Here is a 13,136-nt window from a genome sequence, read left to right on the forward strand (position 1 = left end):
TTTGAGTTTATAATTATTCCACCCATGAAAACAGTTCACCCTATACTAGACTGATACCCTGTTCATGGGCACGTCCTGCAGCTAGTTTCCAGCTTCCCTGCAGTACTGACCAGAATGAGCAGGTTCCACAGCTGGAACCAGCATTTGTCAGAATATTGCACAAGAAAGTGAGGATCATTTCCCGACTCAATTAACATAAACAATTTGATTGATATAAAATGTGTTGAAATAAGTCATTTTGCTTTCAGTGTTGTTTTAATGTTTCTTTATCAACAGTTTCACAGGTGCCGCAGAAACTTTCTTAAAAATGTCATGAATTTATTTTTTGAACAGAAGAAAGATACTTGATCAAAATGTTAGACACATAAAACTTGAACAGCCCCCTTTTTTCCTGAAGGTGGCACTACTGCTGTTAGTAGCCTTTAGTAACTCCTCATGATTAACTTTTATTATGGTATCTCTAAGATAATAGACAGATTTACTTGCAAGATAATGCTCATTACTCAGATGTTAGTTAATATTTTCACACTGATGCAAACAACTTTTAATAAACCAAAGAATTCTAGATTATTTTCTCTTAGGTGTCCCAACATCTTCTTAAAAGCTTTATTTGTTCCCCACGGCAACTACATTGCATCTGGGTTCAACTTTGAAAGCTCTTCCCTCTGCTTCCGGGTCAAAGGAAGGTCATCAGCACATTGACAAAGATGAATGCAGCGCTGGTAAGAGAGAGAAATACCATCATTATTTATTACAGACCAGACCAACAAATAAACTTGTACATGCATATATAAATTCCATCAAAACTTAAACTAACCTGTTTCAGGCTTCCTTTTCCAGTACACAGCAAGTAGACAGCCAGTACTGGTACCGCCAGACTGGACGACAGCATCATTATCCATCCCAGCACATTCACCCACACCGGTATGTGTAGGTTCGGTTAAATGTCAGGGGCTTGTAATTGGCCAAGGAGCCAACGAAGGATGCCTGGGGAAAGAAGGACATTATGGAATAATTTAAAGTCACACATAAATTCAGCACTCATAGACAAATGCAGTTAGGAATTTTAAGCACCACATGTTGGATTACAGTAAAGTCCATGCACAGCTGTTTGTGGCATGCAGGCTCTCTGCTCTTGTGCTCAAGCCAGGCAACAACTGGACCAATAAAGCTGGCTCATTATAATTTTCTGATGTAAAATCTGATTTCTTTTTTGTAATGAATAAGGTCATTATCCATGTCAACGGAGACTAGCTAAAAAATACGTGCAGCATCATACTGATATATTTTCAACTGGATTAATTAGAATGGCTATGGGTCATACATGTGGGAATTAACAGTGTCATCCTGTTTAAAAATGTCAGAACCACTAATGAGAATAAGAGAGGAACTCACTGTGCATACTAGTGGTGTCAGATAGCGCCAGCAGAGACTGAAGAAGCGGGCTGGGTCTCACTCCTGTCATGTCTTCAATTGCATCACACATGCGCTCCGCTCCTGGAAGATGGAAAGGCATCGTTTCTATCTGGCGTAACTAGAGTAGTATAGTACTTTATTCATGTGTCACATTTAAATGTTTCAGATCATCAAAAGTGGGAATTTTGAACAACAAAATTGTTGTACTTCATGTCATGCCACAGCATCTTAATATGGATTCAGGTCAGAACTTCGATTAGGCCACTCCAAAGTTTTCATTCTGTTTTTCTTCAGCCAGTCAGAGGTGAACTTGCTGGTGTGTTTTGGATCATTGTCAGGTTGCAGAATCCACGTTGGTTTCAGTTTGAGGTCATGGACAGATAGAGGGACATTCTCCTTCATGGTGTTTTGTTAAACTGCAGAATCCTAATTCCATTAATCACAGCAAGTCTTTCAGGCCATGAAACAGCAAAACAGCCCCTGACCATAAAAATATGTGGTATGATGTTCTTTTTCTGATGTTCTTTTTCTGAAATGCAGTAGTGATTCTTTTTGCTCAGCAGTGCTTTTCGTCTTGGCTCCCCATCCCTTTCTCTTGTCATGAACTCTGCCCCGATCGACAGGGTAACTCCTGGAAAGTTCACCACTGTTACATGTTTTCACTAATTGTGGTTCGCTGGGAGTCCCAAAGGTTTAGAAACGGCTTCATAACCTTTTCCAGACTGATAGAGCTCAATTACTTTCTTTCTCATTTGTTCCTAATTTCTTTGGATCTCAGCATGATGTCTGGTTTTGAGGATATTTGTGGTGTACATCACTTTGTCAGGCAGGTCTTATTTACATGATTCATTTATTGAGCTGTGACAGTAATCTTTGACTAGTATACATTAAAGGCCAAAAGTTTGGACACCACCTTCTCATTCAATGTGTTGTCTTTGTTTTCATGACCTTTTGCATTGGTAGATTCTCACTGAAGGCATCAAACTATGAATGAACACATGTGGAGTTATGTACTTAACAAAAAGTGGAGATCTAGCCTCCACAGTCACTGGACCTGAACCCAATCCAGATGGTTTGGGGTGAGCTGGACAGTAGAGTGAAGGCAAAGTGCTAAACACCTCTGGGAACTCCAAGGACTGTTGGAAAACCACTTCAGGTGACGACTTCTTGAAGCTAATCGAGAGAATGCCAAGTGTGTGCAAAGCAGTAATCAGAGCATGCCTTCAGTGAGAATCTACCAACGTAAATGTTCATGTAAATAAAGAAAACACCTTGAAATAGAAGGTGTTGTCCAAACTTTTGGCCTGTACTGTATATTATTTTTTGATGATCTGAAACATTTAAACAACATAAAACCATTAATTAAACAGAGAAGGCACACCACTGCATTTACAGCATAAGGACGTTCTTTGATTTTACTGCAATTATTTATTATTTACCAAATATCCAGCCCATTGTGAGACACTGAAGACTAGAGAGGAAGAGTTTGGAAGATGCATTCATGCCATAGTAATCAAAGACCTGCAGGACATACATCCCACCCTACAGGGAAAAGGCTTATTTATAGACAAGCAATTATAGACACAAATCATACAAATGACTACAATCAGATTAACTTTATATTTGGTGCTCTGATCACCTCTGTAATCATTAGGATACTATGCTGAAGCAGAAGAGGCTGAAGACCAGCAGTAAAAGTTCTCTTCGTCCAGGTCTGCGCAGCACAGTGGGAGCCAGGTCAATCACTGGCATTATCACCCCCTCCATCATAACAAACTAGAGTTTATGCATCCAACAGTTAATATCTGTTTGTTTGTTTGTTAGTGTGTGTATTTATTGTGTGTGTGTGTGGTGTACACATTTTGATGCCACCTGTGAATCCAGGCCAAGCAATAATCATGATGAAGAAGCATATCGCCCACAGCTGGGGTAAAGGCATCATGGCCACTGCCTGAGGGTACGCAATGAATGCCAGACCAGGACCTGTAAGAAGAAAAAAGTTATTCATGTAGCCACAAGCCATTATCTATTTTGAACACTATTGATTACTTATATTGTTGTTTTATATAGATACTCCCAAGCCATTATAAGTACAGTACCTGACTCTGCAACTTCTGCAATGCCAACATTGTATTCATGAGCCATGAAGCCCAGCACTGAAATACTGCAAATCCAGCCACCAAACTGGTAGCAGCGTTCAACAAACAGAGCCAGAAACAGTTCCTGCCCAGAGAGGTTCGGATTTAGGATGCTAATTTATGTATATTAGAGGGGGTGGCGGTTTTGATTTGAGATTTTTGAGGACTGACTGGTTCTAAATCATACCTGTAGCAGTTGTTGTTGTATGGATTGTAGCTGCATAGTGAAGCCAACAGTCCTCCACCCACACCGAAGGAGAAGATGACCTGAGTTACAGCCTCCATCCACACCTGCATGAAAACACACAGACCTGTTATATGATGTATTTTTATCAAAAGATATTTTTAAAACTCGGTATATAGAATACAAACTCCACCCACTCAAGGTCCAAGTAATGATTCAAACTAACAACCATGGGGTTTGTGAGATCTACATTTTATCTTGGAAAAGTTCTGTTTTGAATGCTTTGACATCTCATACATGTTGTTCAAAGTAACCTGAGGATCTAGAAGTGGGGGTGAGGTCAGGCTTCAGATAGTACACAATCCCCTGCAGGGCACCAGGCAGAGTCAACCCTCTGATCAGCAACACCAGCAGCATCACGTATGGGAAAGTGGCTGTAAAATACACCACCTGAAAATAGAGCAACCAGATCCAGCATTTGGGGTTAATCAGGATTTCACTGTGTTGCACCCAGACGCTCTAACAGCATCCAGGCTTATATTGGATCTGCTCATTTAACTAAAGGTTGTGAGATGTCTGATCAGCCAAAGAGGCAAACGTTTCCAATCATTTTATAACATAACTGTGTCACAGCTCAGACCGTGGAGGATGTGCCAGGTTGTAGTTACATGGAGTCCATGTGGTTGCCATGGTCGGTAGAAGAGTGAGGCGCAGAGATGGGAATTTTGGAAAAAGTACTTGATTATAAATACAAACAAAAGTGGCAGCAAGGGCTTAACAAAGGAAACAAAGGATAAACAATTACAGACCCAAAGGCATGTGGCAATAAGGCCAGTAACATAAACTGGAACAAACCTAAGGAGAGTTATGTGCATGTCCACATCAATGTTGCAGCCCATACTGGGTGCTGCTTCACAGTTCTTATGGAGCTGGGATGATCAGGGACTCCCATGGGCATCACAGTCCCGGATTACCTGACTGTCGGCACCTGTTGTTGTATAATGGCCCCCTCATTTTTAGTCCTTGTTGGGTCATTGAATGTTTGTCCATGTTTTACGTGTCTTTGTTACAAGTTAATCCCCCGTCTTGTGAATTCATGCTTTCTTGTCTGCCTTATTGTGAAAGTTTTCTTCCTGTCTGCAGCAAACCGGTTTCACTCTCCGTCTACATGCTCAAAATGAAAATTCTCGTAGTCATTGAAAATTTACTATTTCCAGTTTACTATTGTTTCATTTTTACAACTGAATCCTAAACACCAACCTTTCCTGTAGACTTCACACCTTTCCAATGCAGAAATAACAAATGACCCACATGGCAATGGCGCAGAGGAGGATCTCCCACCGAACACTGCCCAGCTCCTCAATTCCACCTGAGATCGCCAGCACACGCCGTCTGGAGATACGTTGTTTGTTAGAATATCTGGAATTTGTTTGCATTTCCAGTGTACTTAAAGATTCCTTCTGTGTTTGACTTTAAAAACTTACTCCCAGAATTCAGTTGCTGGGGAGGTCGAGTTGGTGTTTATAGTCTGGTTATATTTGTTCAGTGCGTTAAAGTCCTCACAAGTTTCTACAGGAAGTGAAATATATTTTAGTTCATTATTCTTATTTTTTTGATGTTGTTGCACTACTGTTATGCTGCTGTTGTTACACATGCCAAGGTTGTAGTCAGTGTTCATACCTGTGTTCCAGGTGTGGCCACAGCTGGCCCAGGGGCAGTTTGGCGTAGAAAGAGAAGCACAGGTACAGAAGTGCCCATGCAAGGATGATGACGTAAGACATGCAGTTTCTAGACCCTCATTATTATACCCGTGTAGCCGATCCCTTAGAGACAAACAGTACATTTATTGTTTCTAATGAATATTAGGCTATCTTCTTCAAATCTCCATTCAAAAATATTTTTACAACACCAATGTAGCCTAACAGCAACTAGAAACAAAAATCCCCAGGGGAATTTTGATGGGTCTGTCCGGGCATTGGTCACAGCCGCGGGCATGTAATTTGTAAAATGGGAATTCTTTAATGTGGTACTGCAGTATCACTTCAAAGAATTTTTTTTTTACAAATGCTACCAATGCTAAAATTAGCGATCAATACATTCCAATGGGAAATTACCCTGTTCAGCGTTAATAGCTCGGCCAGGCCCAGTCCGATCGCTATAAAAGTAATAGCACACCTCACGCAACAAAGCTCTAATTTTTGATATATAACACGCGGGTGTGCGTGCTTCGGTACGAACCCGCATTAATTGCCGAAAAAAGGCTGAATAATAATAATAATTTTTTCGCCCATTTACACTTTTTTGTTTTCCCAAATTTGTGCATGATCCGTAAGTCAGACGGCGATAAACCATATGTCAAATCGTCGGCCTTGGCGAGATCTACGAGGACGACATCAATATCTTCTTTGTATGTCAAACCGTCTGGACACAACTCCAAAAAGTCCAATTTTGGGCTAGAATAATAAACGCGTCCGAAAACGCTTTTTGGCTAATTGCGCGCGGACCGTAAATCCGGCCGAGCCGAGCCCGAGCATATGTCAAACCGTGCGTAACGACAAGCCGCACGATTTGATATGAGAGTCGTGTGTGTGCTGTGAAGCGTTTCATCGCAAATCTTGGAAACCAGATTTTTTCACACTTTTAATGTTTGGACGCGATTTGTGGCCCTCCTGTAATCCCCAAAGAAGCAACCAATACGTCATTGTGTGTGGAGAGGTCAGGCATTCGGCCTGACCTCTCCGTTTTTTTTGTGCGTCTCACGGCCTTAGCGTGGCAGCACAAATGCGAGACATGGCCTTTTTGGCCTCCTTCCTATTTCCCATGTTTTCCTGACCACTGTTGGCGGTAGCAACACATCCATATGTCAGATCGACACCCGGTGTCTCTAGCTTTTACGGCTGGTCACAGGGAGCTGAAACCTCTTCCTCTGCGCAACAGTAAACCGTACTTTTTAGGCTTTGAAGCCGAATTTGTGGGCGGGCCGTGCGACCTACCAAAACAAAAAATATATCATCGTGTGCAGAGTGGTCAGGCTTCGGCCTGACCACTCCGTTGTTTCTGTGCGTTTCACGGTCTTATCGTGGCGGACTTGGACGTTAAGACGTGTCCTTTTATTGCCTTTTTCCCGGTTTTCCGGCTTTTTCCGGGTTTTCCAAACCCCCGTTGGTGCCACCGACTCGTCCCATATGTCGGATCGTAAGACTCGGCGAGGCCTTCGGCCCCGCCTCGATTTTCGGTCGCTAGCTTCAACGGTTAGCCTCGGGGAGCCAAAAACGCGTTCCCGGCACGATGGTAAACGGTACTTTTTTACACGTTTAACCCGATTTGTGCCGGGCCGTCACGAACCTACCAAAGCAAAAAATATATCATCGTGTGCGGAGTGGTCAGGCCTTCGGCCTGACCACTCCGTTGTTTCTTTACGTTTGACGGTGTTCGCGTGGCGGTCTTTAACATTCTTTAATGTTCATTTTTGCCATTCTCAGCACAATAATAAATGGTCTGTCTTCCTGACAGACCCAATAATACCACAAGCACAGAAACCTTCACTGTGTTCATTTAATAAACTTTACCTACCTTGTATGTGGACAGCAAAAGAAAGAATTTCATTATAAAGAAATTATAAATTTGATTTCTTCCATGCACATGACAATAACTACCATGAATCCTTAAATTCTTGAATATATTGACCTGAACAGATGAGAAAGTTTCTTCCCTACTCACCCTGAGCAATTGGGCACAACTTCTCCCAGCAGGTGATGCTTGCTGCTGTGTGTACTGACCCATCGCACTCTCCAGAAGAAACAGGGGGATCCCACAGGTCACCACAACCACCACATAGGGCACCAAGAAAGCACCTTGAAAAGAAATTCATTACAAAGTAATATATACGTTTTAACTAAATGTTTCTTATGTTGTCCGTTCGTGTGTACATAAGGTTAGAGTTGTGGTATAAAACATGATATTTAAATGTTCATACATTACTGCATCATAAACCATAAAGTCCTTGTGGTATAGACTACAGTAACAAGATTAGTGTAAAATAAAGCAGTTCAATATATCACAGTGTATCTTGTACATAATTTAGACTTACCTCCACCATTTCTGTAGCAGAGATATGGGAATCTCCAAACATTTCCTAATCCAACTATGTTCCCTGCGACAACCAGGAAAAATTCTATATTGCTATTCCATTGCCCTCTTTTTTTAATTTTCTTTCTCCTACCCTCAACCTCTTCACAGTTCACAAGTTCCATCTTCTTTAGTCTGGTCTGATTAAAGCTTCCTGTCCCTGATCTCAATGCTGGCTTTTCCAGTCATGACTATGAACTCAATCTAAGAAACATCTTAACTAAATCTACTTGTGTTCTAGGTGTGATCACAGATTGCCCAGGGCCAGTTTGGCATGGAAGGAGAACAAAAGGTGTCTGTTATATTAATTTAATAATTTAATTGCAATATCAATAAACTGAATTAATTGAATTGTTGTTGTTTCATTTTTACATTTAAAATGTTGGTATCTGAAGCCCTTCACTTTAGGGTCCATATTGCTCGGTTCTGTTTTACCTAGATGTTGTCCTGGTGTCTGTGTGTGTTTGTGTGTGTGTTTCTTTTGTGACATTGAGAAAGCAAACAATATAATGTGGAAGGACGGATTGTTAATTAAACTTTGTAAATTACTCATCTCAGGCCAAGTGTACAGATGGTTCAGGAATTTTTGGCAGGTAAGAACACTTCAAATTAGAGTAGGGAAGAGCTTTTCGCAGAAATACCCAGAAAATGTAAAGCCTCAAGGCAGTACAGAGAGTCCTTTATTATTTTCTACAATGATAAATGATGTTTTTTGTATTGTTTTGTGAGATGGGCACGTCTGATTTCCACTCAGCCAAAGAGGCAAAAATTTTCCACACATTTCTAATATGTGTCACAGCTCGGACCGTGTATGATGTGCCAGGCTGTAGTTCCATGGAGTCCATGTGGTTGTCCCTGTCACGTTGATAGGTCGGTAGAATAGTGCGGCGCAGAGATGGGACATTTTGGGAACCAAAATACTTGTCTACTTTCATTGTGAAAGTTTTCTTCCTGTCTGCATCAAACCTGTTTCACTCTCCGTCTAAGTCAACATGCTCAAAATTAAAGTTCTTGTAGTCATTGAAAGTTTACTATTTCTAGTTTACTACTGTTTGATTTTTACATTTGAAGCCTAAACACCAACCTTTCCTGTAGACTTCACACCTTTCCAAATGCAGAAGTAACAAATGACCCACATGGCAATGGCGCAGAGGAGGATCTCCCACCGAACACTGCCCAGCTCCTCAATACCACCTGAGATTGCCAGCACACGCCGTCTGGAGATACGTTGTTTGTTAGAATGTCTGGAATTCTGTTTGCATTTCCAGTGTACTTAAAGATTCCTTCTGTGTTTGACTTTAAAAACTTACTCCCAGAATTCAGTTGCTGGGGAGGTCGAGTTGGTGTTTATAGTCTGGTTATATTTGTTCAGTGCGTCAAAGTCCTCACAACTTTCTACAGGAAGTGAAATATATTTTAGTTCATTATTCTTAATTTATTGAAGCTGTTGCACTACTGTTATGCTGCTGTTGTTACACATGGCAAGATGTAGTCAGTGTTCATACCTGTGTTCCAGGTGTGGCCACAGCTGGCCCAGGGCAGTTTGGCGTAGAAAGAGAAGCACAGGTACAGAAGTGCCCATGCAAGGATGATGACGTAAGAAATGCACTTATAGACCCTCATTATAATACTTGTGTAGCCGATCCCTTTGAGACAAACAGTACATTTATTGTTTCTAATGAATATTAGGCTATCTTCTTCAAATCTCCATTCAAAAACATTTTTACAACACCCATATAGCCTAACAGCAATAATACCACAAGCACAGAAACCTTCACTGTGTTTTATATATTAAACTTTACCTAACTTGTACATGGACAGCAAAGAAAGAATTTCATTTTACAGAGAAATTAATTTCTTCCATACACATGACAATAACTACTATGAATCCTTGAATAAATTGACCTGAACAGATGAGAAAGTTTCTTCCCCACTCACCCTGAGCAATTGGGAACTTCTCCCAGCAGGTGATGCTTGCTTGCTGTGTGTACTGACCCATCGCACTCTCCAGAAGAAAACAGGGGGATCCCACAGGTCACCACAACCACCACGTAGGGCACCAAGAAAGCACCTTGAAACCTAAATTCAGTACAAAGTAATATATACGTTTTAACAAAATCTTTCTTATGTTTGTCCGTTCGTGTGTTACATAAGGTTAGAGTTGTGGTTATGAAACATGATATTTAAATGTTCATACATTACTGCATCTTAAACCATAAAGTCCTTGTGGTATAGACTACAGTAACAAGATTAGTGTAAAATAAAGCAGTTCAATATATCTCAGTGTATCTTGTACATAACTTAGACTTACCTCCACCATTTCTGTAGCAGAGATATGGGAATCTCCAAACATTTCGTATAATTGTGAAAAAAATCGAAATGTAGTTCAGTTTCAATTTTATTTGTCATATGCAAGTTAACACAGGGAAAAACATTACAGTAAAATGCAAGTCACTGCTAAAAACTGCTAAAAAGTTTTAAGTTTACAAGGTAGAAAGAAAATAAATTGGCAATATGAAATTTGTCACTTCACAAGAAGTCATAAGTTCTAAGTTTACAAGAAAATATATGAGATGTGAGATATGAAGAAGTAAGACAGTAACAATTTTCATGTGGAGGGTAGAACAGGCTGATGAGGCAAACTGACAATACTGAGCAGCAAGTACAATGACAGTTATAGCACGTAGATGTGCTAGATGCATGTTCCAGTCAGTATTTAAGTGTGTGCACGTACAGTTTGTGTGTGAGTAACACAATGTGGGTGTAATGTTGGTGTTCAGGTGTTGCTGTGGAAAAGTAAAAAAAAAATGAGGGTAAAAAACTGTTTCTTAAGTCCTATAGTCCAAGCAGCTAGATTCAGTTCTTAAATGGTTAAATCCTAATCAATTTCAGGCAATTACGACTTTAATTTGTATAAAATTGAAGGTGAAGAAAACCTCAATAAACCAAAATGCGTCTGACTAGTTCCATGCAGCAGCACAGTTCTACATTGGTTTTGAATCATATGCTCACTTTGTGCGGAAGCTACTGAAAAAAAAGAGATAATTTTCCACAATTTTTAAAAATATTAATATAAAATATGGTTAGGTATTAGGTAAAACAGAAGTCTTTGTGGAGGGTTGTGCTTAGTGAATATCTGAATATCTGTTGAATTTTCCAACATGAAACTACTGTAACTTCACAGCAACGTCTGAGTTCTACTTTCAGTCTCTTCCCTGTCTGTGTTCTCCCTGTCTCTAGGTCAGCGTGGGCTCTTCTGTTTTAGGGTTTAGCTCATGTCTTAGTTTGGTCCCCTGTTCTCTGTCTGTGTTCGTGTCATGACACTCATCATCATCAGCCTGGCTTCATGGTAGAACTAGACCACTGCTGAAGCTTATCTGTGTTTGTTGTCTATCTTTCTGCAATTTATTTGTTTAATTGTTATTTATTATTTAATCATCTGTTTAATTATATGGACTCTCACTGGGTTGACCAGCCTTTTTCCCTTATTTCCTTTTAGTGTATGTTCTCGGCCCTTAAAACCTCTGAAAACAGCCCTTAAAACCTCATCACAACCACCATAAAGAGTACAAGAAATGTCTGTCGTACAAACATATTACGTATTTGTACTAAATCAATGTGAAGCACTGTGTACCATCCTGAATTGGGTTTGAATTTATTCAAAGAAACAAGCACACATGGAAATTACAGTAAGACAGGTTCATATTTGTCAGTCTAGATGTGTTGACTAATCTGAACACAAAATGATTTTCTGCTTTTCGTAACTGTATGAACATATTGATGACTGTAAGTTCTTGCTTTTAATTTTTATTAATTGTAGTGTTCTTTATGTGTAAATTTGAGGAGTCCAAGAATTAATTTTTTTCTGTATCCTTGAACTGTACTTTAGACTTTTAGTTCCTTTTGGCAGCCAGTTACTACTGTTATATAAAACAGCAGTAATACAGGAATTGTTTAAATTACAGTCTCTTGCTTTGTAAAGAGTTGTTCTTTTGGAACCTTCACCGTTCTTGCAGCAGAGGAAGGGGAACTTCTACACAATTCTAACCCAACTATGTTTCCATTCTCAGTCAAGAGAAATTCTGTGATACTTGCCTTGGTTTTCTGTTCCCCACACTCAGCCTCTCCTTGCATGAGCTCCATCTTCCTCTAACTGGTCTGATTATTGCTGTAATGTCAGCTGCACCTAGTTCTGTCAGTCAAAAATATCAAGCAAACTAAGCTACACTTTGAACCAAAACAGACCTTACATGGGGTGGAAGTCAAGGGGCCAGTGCTAAGCAAGCAAAAGATCTTATGTCCCCGGATATCTTCACTACTTTATTTCACCACTTTTGTAATATTTATTTAGTTTATCATTGAGCTGTTGCAACATTTACAGACAAGTTTGACTGTTCAGAGCTCCACAAACTGCATGATTACCTGGCTGCTTCAGTTCCAGTGGTAACTAATGGTTCTCCTATAGAGGGGGAGTTCTGTGGTTCTGTGCCGTCCTCCGTGTTTTGGGGATTGTGGAGTGTAGCGATAAGAATTGTAATTTGGTTGCTGTTGGACTATCCAGTCAAAGTTCCTAGTTTGTCACTTGGACAGTCTTGCATCTCACTGTCCCACCAAAAAACTGAGTAGGTGCGCTGCCTGTTCATCAATTTTATTGCATGGTATGGAGTTGGGAGTGATCTGCAAAACTATCAGACACTTTGTTATTTCCTATTGCAGTCTGTAGTAATTTGACTCTCTGTGATTTTCTGTTCCTTTTACTGGAATGATCGTACAACAATGATCGTTACATGTTTTAGTGGATTTGAGAAAATCCTAAATATTTGAGTTTATAGTTATTACACCCATGAATACAGTTCACCCTATACTAGACTGATACCCTGTTCATGGGCACGTCCTGCAGCTAGTTTCCAGCTACCCTGCAGTACTGACCAGAATGAGCAGGGTTCCACAGTTGGAACCCAGCATTTGCCAGAAATATTGCACAGAGAAAGTGAGGATCATTTCCCGACTTAGCAATTAACATAAAAAATTTGATTGATATAAAAAGTGTTGAAATAAGTAATTTTGCTTTCAGTGTTGTTTTAATGTTCTTTATCAACAGTTTCACAGGGGCGGCAGAAACTTTCTTAAAAATGTCATGAATTTATTTCTTGAACAGAAGAATGATACGTGATCAACATGTTAGACACATAAAACTTGAACAGCCCCCTTTTTTCCTGAAGGTGGCACTACTGCAATTAGTAGCCTTTAGTAACTCCTCATGATTAACT

The 13,136-nt window shown here is 40.1% G+C and overlaps 1 long non-coding RNA gene and 1 pseudogene across 1 annotated transcript; both read right to left on the reverse strand.

The window, feature by feature from the left end:
- Window positions 1-250: 250 nt before the first annotated feature.
- Window positions 251-925, reverse strand: LOC114802000 (uncharacterized). Its single transcript, XR_003751673.1, has 2 exons — window positions 818-925; window positions 251-719 (listed from the first exon to the last, which is right to left on the reverse strand). It is a non-coding gene; the product is annotated as an uncharacterized LOC114802000 (long non-coding RNA).
- A 386-nt stretch (window positions 926-1,311) lies between these two features.
- LOC114802190 (sodium- and chloride-dependent GABA transporter 2-like) lies at window positions 1,312-12,009 on the reverse strand (annotated as a pseudogene).
- Between the last annotated feature and the right edge of the window lie 1,127 nt (window positions 12,010-13,136).

The sequence above is a fragment of the Denticeps clupeoides genome, chromosome 13 (genome assembly GCF_900700375.1).
Source record: "Denticeps clupeoides chromosome 13, fDenClu1.1, whole genome shotgun sequence".
Taxonomy (NCBI): domain Eukaryota; kingdom Metazoa; phylum Chordata; class Actinopteri; order Clupeiformes; family Denticipitidae; genus Denticeps; species Denticeps clupeoides.